Below are 11874 nucleotides of genomic sequence, written 5' to 3'. Positions count from 1 at the left end.
TTGTTGCCAACAACAAAAGGTGCACACGTGCAGTGTGTTTATGAATTTCTGTTAACCGGTTCGTAACCGGTTTACGCAGAGACACCCCGACCTAGGCAGCCGGGTGTTGACGCGGTTCTAAGCCCGGTGAACGTCGGGCAATGCGTTCATGCGAGGTGTCACGAGGAGTAGCGGAACGGCGTTAACTCGAAGCGATTTAGCGGGGTGGGAGCAGGAGTCGCAGTTAATCGGTGGTGGTGGTGGGGGGAGGCGGGAGGGGGATGAGGGGGAGGAGGGAGGGGGAGGGAGGGGAGGAGGGGGAAGGGCGGAAGAGGAAGGGGAGGAGGAGGGAGGGTGAGATGGGGGGGTACCTGGGGGGGGGGTACCCTGGGGGGGGTACCCTGGGGGGGGGGTACGGGGGGGTACCTGGGAGGGGGGGTACCATCCCGTCGCGGAGATGGAGCGATGGAATCGGCTCGTGTGACATTGTGGCTACATCCTCGGAAAGTGGCGGCGATAAGTTTTGTCGCAGACCTTCGTCTAGCGGTGGATTGATCGTGACCACGAGGATTGATCGTGACCACGAGGATTGATCGTGACCACGAGGATTGATCGTGACCACGAGGATTGATCGTGACCACGAGGATTGATCGTGACCACGAGGATTGATCGTGACCACGAGGAGTGCGGTGTTTTTTTTTATTTGCAAATGTATTGATTGGCAAACATTTTGTTTATTTTGAACACAAAGTTAGGATGGAGGGAGGGAGGGGGTTAGTGTGTTTTGTGTTTTGTGTGTGTGTGTGTGCGGATCATCTGTTTGTCATTAGTGAACACTCGATTGGATAGTGAACACTTTGCATGTGTACAAACACGTACATACAGATCGATGCAACGGTCCCCCGTGTAGCCCGCACAGAGATGGTCGGGGCAAGTGCTGTTAGTGACCAGCAGCAGCACCTATGAAGGCCGGCACGGCACACAAAGAGCTGGGTGGGTGGCCAGCACCACGCCCGGCCGCCTTTGTTTCCCCAGTGCTGATGTTTTAACACGCCTCAGCAGGCAATGATGAATCCGCCACTGATGTTAGCCGTGGAACCGCCCTCGGCTCTCCAAATGCAGTCACCTGTAGCCCCCCCCCCTTCCTACCCACCAAACCCCACTCACTGCCAAACAACAGCAGTCACCACGGGGCTCGTGCCAGGCTAGGTGCACTTCGAGGTCGGTCACGTGAAGTGTGTGGTGCTGATGGCAGCAGGAGGAGGCTTTAGTTTTAAGACGGTGCTACCACGCAAACACGTGCAGGCCAGTTGTACTGGAGCTACATTTTATTTTAGTTTTAACCAGGGTAGGGCCCACACAGTTACGTTGGTCAGAAGCCACCCGGCCGTCGCAAGTGACGGGCTCAACGACGTGGCTTATTCTTTTATGTTGTATCACGTGGGAATGTAGAGCAGGCAAACGTACAGCGGACAAATACGCTGGCTACGTCAACTTGTTACGCGTGTCGCTGCTGTATAGGCAAAGGCGAAACGTTGCGCTGATGCCGATGACTGGTTACTGATGCACCCTGCGGAGTCCGCTTCTGCGGTATCAGCCACGGTTGGGTGTCCTGGCGCAGGACAGAACAACGTGGAGAAGGCTGGCGATGTTAGCGGATCACCACATGAGTTGGACAAATAAGGAGGTTCCTTTCCATCTCTCCCTGTCTCTCTTTGTCTCTCTCTCTCTCTGCCTCTCTCTGTCTCTCTCTCCCTGTCTCCCTCAATCTCAAGATAATCACAGAGGTCTGCAAACAGCCACGTTGGCTGTTTGACGTTCATCGAAACGAGAAGCCAGCGGCAACTTTCTTTTTCATCGAAGGTTTCGCGGTTCAACCTCCGGCGGCCGTCCTGGCTAAACGCCCCAGGTGGAGGGGGATTGTGGTTGTATTCAGACTACCCCCGCCGTCTGCTTCACAGCGGACGTCAAAGACCCCGTAACGTCATAACGTAGGAGGGTGTCACGGTCCAATTCTTTGTTCCCCACATTTTCTTAAATTGACACCGCAGGTTTACTGCCTTGGGTAACAACCACACAGCATCGTCACCCCCCACTCCCCCAACTTACAAACGAATAGCCCCACTCCCCCATGATGCATAGCGGTGCTGCGTTCATCCTGTGACGCACAGAGGTGGGGGCAGCTGCCCCTAGTGAGCCACTTAGGGCGAGGCTGCAGCAGGAGCGGGCGATGGATTGGTTGAGGTGTACAGGGTGACACAGCTGCCCCTCGTGAGCCACCTAGGTCGAGGCTGCAGCAGGAGCGGGCGATGGACTGGTTGAGGTGTACAGGGTGACACAGCTGCCCCTCGTGAGTCACCTAGGGCGAGGCTGCAGCAGGAGCGGGCGATGGACTGGTTGAGGTGTACAGGGTGACACAGCTGCCCCTCGTGAGCCACCTAGGGCGAGGCTGCAGTAGGAGCGGGCGATGGACTGGTTGAGGTGTACAGGGTGACACAGCTGCCCCTCGTGAGTCACCTAGGGCGAGTCTGCAGCAGGAACGGGCGATGGATTGGTTGAGGTGTACAGGGTGACACAGCTGCCCCTAGTGAGTCACCTAGGGCGAGGCTGCAGCAGGAGCGGGCGATGGACTGGTTGAGGTGTACAGGGTGACACAGCTGCCCCTCGTGAGTCACCTAGGGCGAGACTGCAGCAGGAGCGGGCGATGGACTGGTTGAGGTGTGAGATGATGATGATGTCTGATGGTTGTACAGCGCTTTGAGGAGCCTTTCAAGCGAGCGTTCACACACGCACACACACGCAATACATACCCTTCGTTCGAATAACACCGCTCAAGCTGATGCTGATGATCACCGATGATGACGATGATGAGTCTGTGTCGGTGGTTCTTTGGTCTTTTCGTGTGTTGCTGTACATATAATGATCACGGGATGGTTTAAAGACGGAAACTAAGGGGGTCACATTTTGTGCGCGACACTCCACGCTTTGGCTTTCGTCTCTGCACAATGCTGCTGCTGCTGCAGCCGATGCTGATGATGTTGCTGATGATGTTGCTGATGATGTTGTACAAATTTACTTTGGCCGTCGCTGGACGAATACAAGATGCGGAGTGGAGTCGCGCTTGCGTTGCGTGCTTGGATTTGTTTCACTCCGGGACACTCAGCCCTCTGCGGCTGCGTCTTCGTGTTGCACGCGACAACCCTCGCCACAAGCGAGGCCCATGGTCTCGTCAAGGAGCTGTCACGACATGTAGTAGCTACTACATAGTAGCATAGTAGCTACTACTACTACATATGTAGCTACTACTACTACTACATATGTAGTAGTAGCTACTACATAGTAGCTACTACTACATATGTAGTAGTTTAACACGTAGGCTTTCGTGACCAATATTATTCATAATAAAGGTTTTTGGGTTAGATCGCGTTTATTTATAAATGTGTCGTAACCCTCCACCACCCGACACGGCCAATCAGCAAAAAAAGTGTCACGTTGACAAAAGACAAATAATTCACTACTTTAGCCCACCGGTGTGTTGAAGAGTAAATCCACATTTACAGTTTGAGTACGACGTTTCGCTGGTAAATACATCCAGCATCATCGGGCAATTCGCCAGAATGGTAAAGCCCTCGCTTGCTCCAGCAGCTACTACATATACATATGTAGTAGCTGCTGCATATGTAGTAGCTACTACATATGCCCCATATGCAGCTGCTACTACATATTCATATGTAGTAGCTGCTGCATATGTAGTAGCTACTACATATGCCCCATATGCAGCTGCTACTACATATACGTATGTAGTAGCTGCTGCATATGTAGTAGCTACTACTACTACATATGTAGTAGCTGCTGCATATGTAGTAGCTACTACTACATATGTAGTAGCTACTACATATGTATATGTAGTAGCTGCTGCATATGTAGTAGCTACTACTACTACATATGTAGTAGCTGCTGCATATGTAGCAGCTACTACTACTACTACATATGTAGTAGCTACTACTACTACATATGTATATGTAGTAGCTGCTGCATATGGGACCGTCCATGAATGACGTCACGCGATTTGGCCGATTTCTGACCCCCCCCTCCCCCCTTCGTCACACGGCGTCACAAAAAAAGTCAGACCCCCCCTCAAATATGACGTAACAAAGCTCTGCCCCCCCCCCCCCCCAAAAGCACCAATCAGGACAATGCATAGATTATTATAGTGTGTTTTTTGTTTGCATTTTGACCAGAAGCATTGTGGTTAATGCACACATGATTCCTCGTAAAAAAGGGTTTCAGTTTTGTTGCCATAAGAAAGGGGAGACCCCCTATTATTACCCTAATCAATTGGCAGCGCCTCTCCTGTGGAGGTGCAGCAGCGCTCACAGCGAAGGAGGCGCTCCCGGATGGTGTCAGCCAGCAAGGCTTGCTCTGAAACGCTGGCTCGGTGAGCCTCAGCGATTAACACTGAGAGAGCCTTAGTCTGGCTCAGCGAGCCTCAGGGATTAACACTGAGGGAGCCTTAATCTGGCTCAGTGGGCCTCAGGGATGAACACTGAGAGAGCCTTAATCTGGCTCGGTGAGCCTAAGCGATTAACACTGAGGGAGCCTTAGTCTGGCTCAATGAGCCTCAGCCATTAACACTGAGGGAGCCTTAATCTGGCTCAGTGAGCCTCAGCGATTAACACTGTGAGAGCCTTAATCTGGCTCAGTGAGCCTCAGCCATTAACACTGAGGTAGCCTTAATCTGGCTCGGTGAGCCTCAGCGATTAACACTGAGGGAGCCTTAGTCTGGCACAGTGAGCCTCAGCGATTAACACTGAGAGAGCCTTAATCTGGCTCGGTGAGCCTCAGCGATTAACACTGAGGGAGCCTTAGTCTGGCTCAATGAGCCTCAGCGATTAACACTGAGGGAGCCTTAATCTGGCTCAGTGAGCCTCAGCTATTAACACTGAGGGAGCCTTAGTCTGGCTCAGTGAGCTTCAGCGATTAACACTGAGAGAGCCTTAGTCTGGCTCAGTGAGCCTCAGCGATTAACACTGAGAGAGCCTTAGTCTGGCTCAGTGAGCCTCAGCGATTAACACTGAGAGAGCCTTAATCTGGCTCAGTGAGCCTCAGCGATTAACACTGAGGGAGCCTTAGTCTGGCTCAATGAGCCTCAGCGATTAACACTGAGGGAGCCTTAGTCTGGCTCAGTGAGCCTCAGCGATTAACACTGAGAGAGCCTTAATCTGGCTCAATGAGCCTCAGCGATTAACACTGAGGGAGCCTTAGTCTGGCTCAATGAGCCTCAGCGATTAACACTGAGGGAGCCTTAATCTGGCTCAGTGAGCCTCAGCGATTAACATCTCCAGCTGCGGACAGAGACACGAGTAGCCCTGAGACAGAGACACGAGTTGTCCTGAGACAGAGACACGAGTAGCCCTGAGACAGAGACACGAGTTGTCCTGAGACAGAGACACGAGTAGCCCTGAGACAGGGACACGTGTGACCCTGAGACAGAGACACGAGTATACCTGAGACAGAGACGCGAGTTGTCCTGAGACAGAGACACGAGTAGCCCTGAGACAGAGACACGAGTTGTCCTGAGACAGAGACACGAGAGACTCTGAGACAGAGACACGAGAGACCCTGAGACAGAGACACGAGTTGTCCTGAGACAGAGATACGTGTGACCCTGAGACAGAGACACGAGTAGCCCTGAGACAGAGACACGAGTTGTCCTGAGACAGAGACACGAGTTGTCCTGAGACAGAGACACGAGAGACCCTGAGACAGAGACACGAGTTGTCCTGAGACAGAGACACGAGTTGTCCTGAGACAGAGACACGAGAGACCCTGAGACAGAGACACGAGTAGCCCTGAGACAGAGACACAAGTTGTCCTGAGACAGAGACACGAGTAGCCCTGAGACAAGGACACCTGTGACCCGGAGACAGAGACACGAGTAGCCCTGAGACAGAGACACGAGTTGTCCTGAGACAGAGACACGAGTTGTCCTGAGACAGAGACACGAGTAGCCCTGAGACAGAGACACGAGTTGTCCTGAGACAGAGACACGAGTAGCCCTGAGACAGAGACACGAGTTGTCCTGAGACAGAGACACGAGAGACTCTGAGACAGAGACACGAGAGACCCTGAGACATAGACACGAGTTGTCCTGAGACAGAGATACGTGTGACCCTGAGACAGAGACACGAGTAGCCCTGAGACAGAGACACTAGTTGTCCTGAGACAGAGACACCAGTTGTCCTGAGACAGAGACACGAGAGACCCTGAGACAGAGACACGAGTTGTCCTGAGACAGAGACACGAGTTGTCCTGAGACAGAGACACGAGAGACCCTGAGACAGAGACACGAGTAGCCCTGAGACAGAGACACAAGTTGTCCTGAGACAGAGACACGAGTAGCCCTGAGACAGGGACACGTGAGACCCTGAGACAGAGACACGAGTATACCTGAGACAGAGACGCGAGTTGTCCTGAGACAGAGACACGAGTAGCCCTGAGACAGAGACACGAGTTGTCCTGAGACAGAGACACGAGTTGTCCTGAGACAGAGACACGAGTTATCCTGAGACAGAGACACGAGTTGTCCTGAGACAGAGACACGAGTTGTCCTGAGACAGAGACACGAGAGACCCTGAGACAGAGACACGAGTTGTCCTGAGACAAAGACACGAATAGCCCTGAGACAGAGACACGAGTTGTCCTGAGACAGAGACACGAGTAGCCCTGAGACATGGACACGTGTGACCCTGAGACAGAGACACGAGTTGTCCTGAGACAGGGACACGTGTGACCCTGAGAAAGAGACACGAGTTGTCCTGAGACAGAGACACGTGTGACCCTGAGACAGAGACACGAGTTGTCCTGAGACAGAGACACGAGAGACCCTGAGACAGAGACACGAGTTGTCCTGAGACAGAGATACGAGAGACCCTGAGACAGAGACACGAGTTGTCCTGAGACAGAGACACGAGAGACCCTGAGACAGAGACACAAGAGACCCTGAGACAGAGACACGAGTTGTCCTGAAACAGAGACACGAGTTGTCCTGAGACAGAGACACGAGTTGTCCTGAGACAGAGACACGAGAGACCCTGAGACAGAGACACGAGTTGTCCTGAGACAGAGACACAAGTTGTCCTGAGACAGAGACACGTGTGACCCTGAGACAGAGACACGAGAGACCCTGAGACAGAGACACGAGTTGTCTGGGGCAGAGACACGAGTTGTCCTGAGACAGAGACACGTGTGACCCTGAGACAGAGACACGTGTGACCCTGAGACAGAGACACGAGAGACCCTGAGACAGAGACACGAGAGACCCTGAGACAGAGACACGAGTTGTCCTGAGACAGAGACACGAGTAGCCCTGAGACAGAGACACGAGTTGCCCTGAGACAGAGACACGAGTTGTCCTGAGACAGAGACACGAGAGACCCTGAGACAGAGACACGTGTGACCCTGAGACAGAGACACGTGTGACCCTGAGACAGAGACACGAGAGACCCTGAGACAGAGACACGAGAGACCCTGAGACAGAGACACGAGTTGTCCTGAGACAGAGACACGAGTAGCCCTGAGACAGAGACACGAGTTGCCCTGAGACAGAGACACGAGTTGTCCTGAGACAGAGACACGAGAGACCCTGAGACAGAGACACGTGTGACCCTGAGACAGAGACACGTGTGACCCTGAGACAGAGACACGCGAGACCCTGAGACAGAGACACGAGAGACCCTGAGACAGAAACACGAGAGACCCTGAGACAGAGACACGAGAGACCTTGAGACAGAGACACGAGTTGTCCTGAGACAGAGACACGAGAGACCCTGAGACAGAGACACGAGTTGTCCTGAGACAGAGACACGAGAGACCCTGAGACAGAGACACGAGAGACCCTGAGACAGAGACACGAGTTGTCCTGAGACAGAGACACGAGTAGCCCTGAGACAGAGACACGAGTTGCCCTGAGACAGAGACACGAGTTGTCCTGAGACAGAGACACGAGAGACCCTGAGACAGAGACACGAGTGACCCTGAGACAGAGACACGAGTTTTCCTGAGACAGAGACACGAGAGACCCTGAGACAGAGACACGTGTGACCCTGAGACAGAGACACGAGTTATCCTGAGACAGTGACACGAGAGACCCTGAGACAGAGACACGAGTAGCCCTGAGACAGAGACACGAGTTGTCCTGAGACAGAGACACGAGTAGCCCTGAGACAGAGACACGAGTTGTCCTGAGACAGGGACACGAGAGACCCTGAGACAGAGACACGAGAGACCCTGAGACAGAGAAACGAGAGACCCTGAGACAGAGACACGAGAGACCCTGAGACAGAGACACGAGTATACCTGAGACAGAGACACGAGTTGTCCTGAGACAGAAACACGAGTAGCCCTGAGACAGAGACATAAGTTGTCCTGAGACAGAGACACGAGAGACTCTTAGACAGAGACACGAAAGACCCTGAGACAGAGACACGAGTTGTCCTGAGACAGAGATACGTGTGACCCTGAGACAGAGACACGAGTAGCCCTGAGACAGAGACACGAGTTGTCCTGAGACAGAGACACGAGTTGTCCTGAGACAGAGACACGAGAGACCCTGAGACAGAGACACGAGTTGTCCTGAGACAGAGACACGAGTTGTCCTGAGACAGAGACACGAGAGACCCTGAGACAGAGACACGAGTAGCCCTGAGACAGAGACACAAGTTGTCCTGAGACAGAGACACGAGTAGCCCTGAGACAGGGACACGTGTGACCCTGAGACAGAGACACGAGTAGCCCTGAGACAGAGACACGAGTTGTCCTGAGACAGAGACACGAGTTGTCCTGAGACAGAGACACGAGAGACCCTGAGACAGAGACACGAGTTGTCCTGAGACAGAAACACGAGTTGTCCTGAGACAGAGACACGAGTTGTCCTGAGACAGAGACACGAGTTGTCCTGAGACAGAGACACGAGAGACCCTGAGACAGAGACACGAGTTGTCCTGAGACAGAGACACGAATAGCCCTGAGACAGAGACACGAGTTGTCCTGAGACAGAGACACTAGTAGCCCTGAGACAGGGACACGTGTGACCCTGAGACAGAGACACGAGTTGTCCTGAGACAGGGACACGTGTGACCCTGAGACAGAGACACGAGTTGTCCTGAGACAGAGACACGTGTGACCCTGAGACAGAGACACGAGTTGTCCTCAGACAGAGACACGAGAGACCCTGAGACAGAGACACGAGTTGTCTTGAGACAGAGATACGAGAGACCCTGAGACAGAGACACGAGTTGTCCTGAGACAGAGACACGAGAGACCCTGAGACAGAGACACGAGAGACCCTGAGACAGAGACACGAGAGACCCTGAGACAGAGACACGAGTTGTCCTGAGACAGAGACACGAGTTGTCCTGAGACAGAGACACGAGTTGTCCTGAGACAGAGACACGTGTGACCCTGAGACAGAGACACGAGAGACCCTGAGACAGAGACACGAGTTGTCCTGAGACAGAGACACAAGTGACCCTGAGACAGAGACACGTGTGACCCTGAGACAGAGACACGTGTGACCCTGAGACAGAGACACGTGTGACCCTGAGACAGAGACACGAGAGACCCTGAGACAGAGACACGAGAGACCCTGAGACAGAGACACGAGAGACCCTGAGACAGAGACACGATAGACCCTGAGACAGAGACACGAGTTGTCCTGAGACAGAGACACGAGAGACCCTGAGACAGAGACACGAGAGACCCTGAGACAGAGACACGAGTTGTCCTGAGACAGAGACACGAGTAGCCCTGAGACAGAGACACGAGTTGCCCTGAGACAGAGACACGAGTTGTCCTGAGACAGAGACACGAGAGACCCTGAGACAGAGACACGAGTGACCCTGAGACAGAGACACGAGTTGTCCTGAGACAGAAACACGAGAGACCCTGAGACAGAGACACGAGTTGTCCTGAGACAGAGACACAAGTGACCCTGATACAGAGACACGTGTGACCCTGAGACAGAGACACGTGTGACCCTGAGACAGAGACACGAGAGACCCTGAGACAGAGACACGAGAGACCCTGAGACAGAGACACGAGAGACCCTGAGACAGAGACACGATAGACCCTGAGACAGAGACACGAGTTGTCCTGAGACAGAGACACGAGAGACCCTGAGACAGAGACACGAGAGACCCTGAGACAGAGACACGAGTTGTCCTGAGACAGAGACACGAGTAGCCCTGAGACAGAGACACGAGTTGCCCTGAGACAGAGACACGAGTTGTCCTGAGACAGAGACACGAGAGACCCTGAGACAGAGACACGAGTGACCCTGAGACAGAGACACGAGTTGTCCTGAGACAGAAACACGAGAGACCCTGAGACAGAGACACGTGTGACCCTGAGACAGAGACACGAGTTGTCCTGAGACAGAGACACGAGAGACCCTGAGACAGAGACACGAGTAGCCCTGAGACAGAGACACGAGTTGTCCTGAGACAGAGACACGAGTAGCCCTGAGACAGAGACACGAGTTGTCCTGAGACAGGGACACGAGAGACCCTGAGACAGAGACACAAGAGACCCTGAGACAGAGACACGAGTAGCCCTGAGACAGGGACACGAGAGACCCTTAGACAGAGACACGAGAGACCCTAAGACAGAGACACGAGAGACCCTGAGACAGAGACACGAGAGACCCTGAGACAGAGACACGAGTATCCCTGAGACAGAGACACGAGTTGTCCTGAGACAGAGACACGAGTTGTCCTGAGACAGGGACACGAGAGACCCTGAGACAGAGACACGAGTTGTCCTGAGACAGGGACACGAGTGACCCTGAGACAGAGACACGAGTTGTCCTGAGACAGAGACACGTGTGACCCCGTGACTGCAGGAATTCATATTCTTGGTTCTTTCGGTAAAGTCACGAAGATAGAAATGGAAAAATAACAAAATTTAATTAAAATTCTTTCTACGTGACTTGATCTGGCATTGGTTCACGAAAGCTTTCACGTTCATACCGCCCCCCCCCCCCCCCCGTGCCTATATAAATCCACAACATCAGAGCATTCTTTCTCACCTGATGACGGACGCTTGTGTTGCGACCGAAACGTCGTGTTCTTTTATTATTTTTTCTACCCACGTGACTTCACCGAACGAACCAGAGAGTATGGATTCCTGCAGTCACGAAAGCCTCAAATCAAGATTGAACTTGGATCAGTTTGGTAAACAAATAAGTAAATACAAATGCCATGGAGCCATGAACTCTGCTTCCCCAATGTGCATCGCCTTGTAAATGTTTTTTTGTTTTTTCCGCCACGGGATGGCAGCAGGCACGTCGCGTGTGTTACACCCCCCCCCCCCCCCCCAACAAAAGCTACCGCACGGGTCGCTTGAAATTTGGAACCCTGCCACAGGAGGGGCATTGCCGGGGTCCTGAGAATAGACGGGACCGGCTGTGAGACGGCTAACGAGGCCGGACTATCACCACGTGCTCAGCTGCCGAATGCCCCCGATGAGATCGCAACAACGACGACGCCACGTGGTTTTGTCGACGATGGAGCACGAGGCTGGAGCAGGCGTCGGAGCTTGTATTCGTACATAGCCTGTGAACGCCGCGATGTCGCTGACTCAAGGACCCTGGTGTCGTTGGCCTTGCATCACAAAATCTCCCTCGAGCCGCGGACGATGCAGCTTCGGGAAGACGGCCTCCCGCAAAGACGTAACCACGAATGAGGACGATGTGGTCTGCCGCGTCATCGGTTCAACAAAAATTTGCTTCATCGTGCAGGTGGAGGCACGCGTGCTGGTGTTGTTGAGTTCGCGCGAGATCGCCACTCCACAGTGTTTGCCGGGCGGGCACTCTCAATGCAACCTCCTGCTGCCGTA

The sequence above is a fragment of the Petromyzon marinus genome, chromosome 61 (assembly GCF_048934315.1).
Source record: "Petromyzon marinus isolate PM22_M1 ecotype Great Lakes invasive population chromosome 61, UKy_Petmar_22M1.pri1.0, whole genome shotgun sequence".
NCBI classification, from domain to species: Eukaryota; Metazoa; Chordata; class Hyperoartia; order Petromyzontiformes; family Petromyzontidae; genus Petromyzon; species Petromyzon marinus.
Note: the sequence above shows the minus strand (reverse complement) of the source record.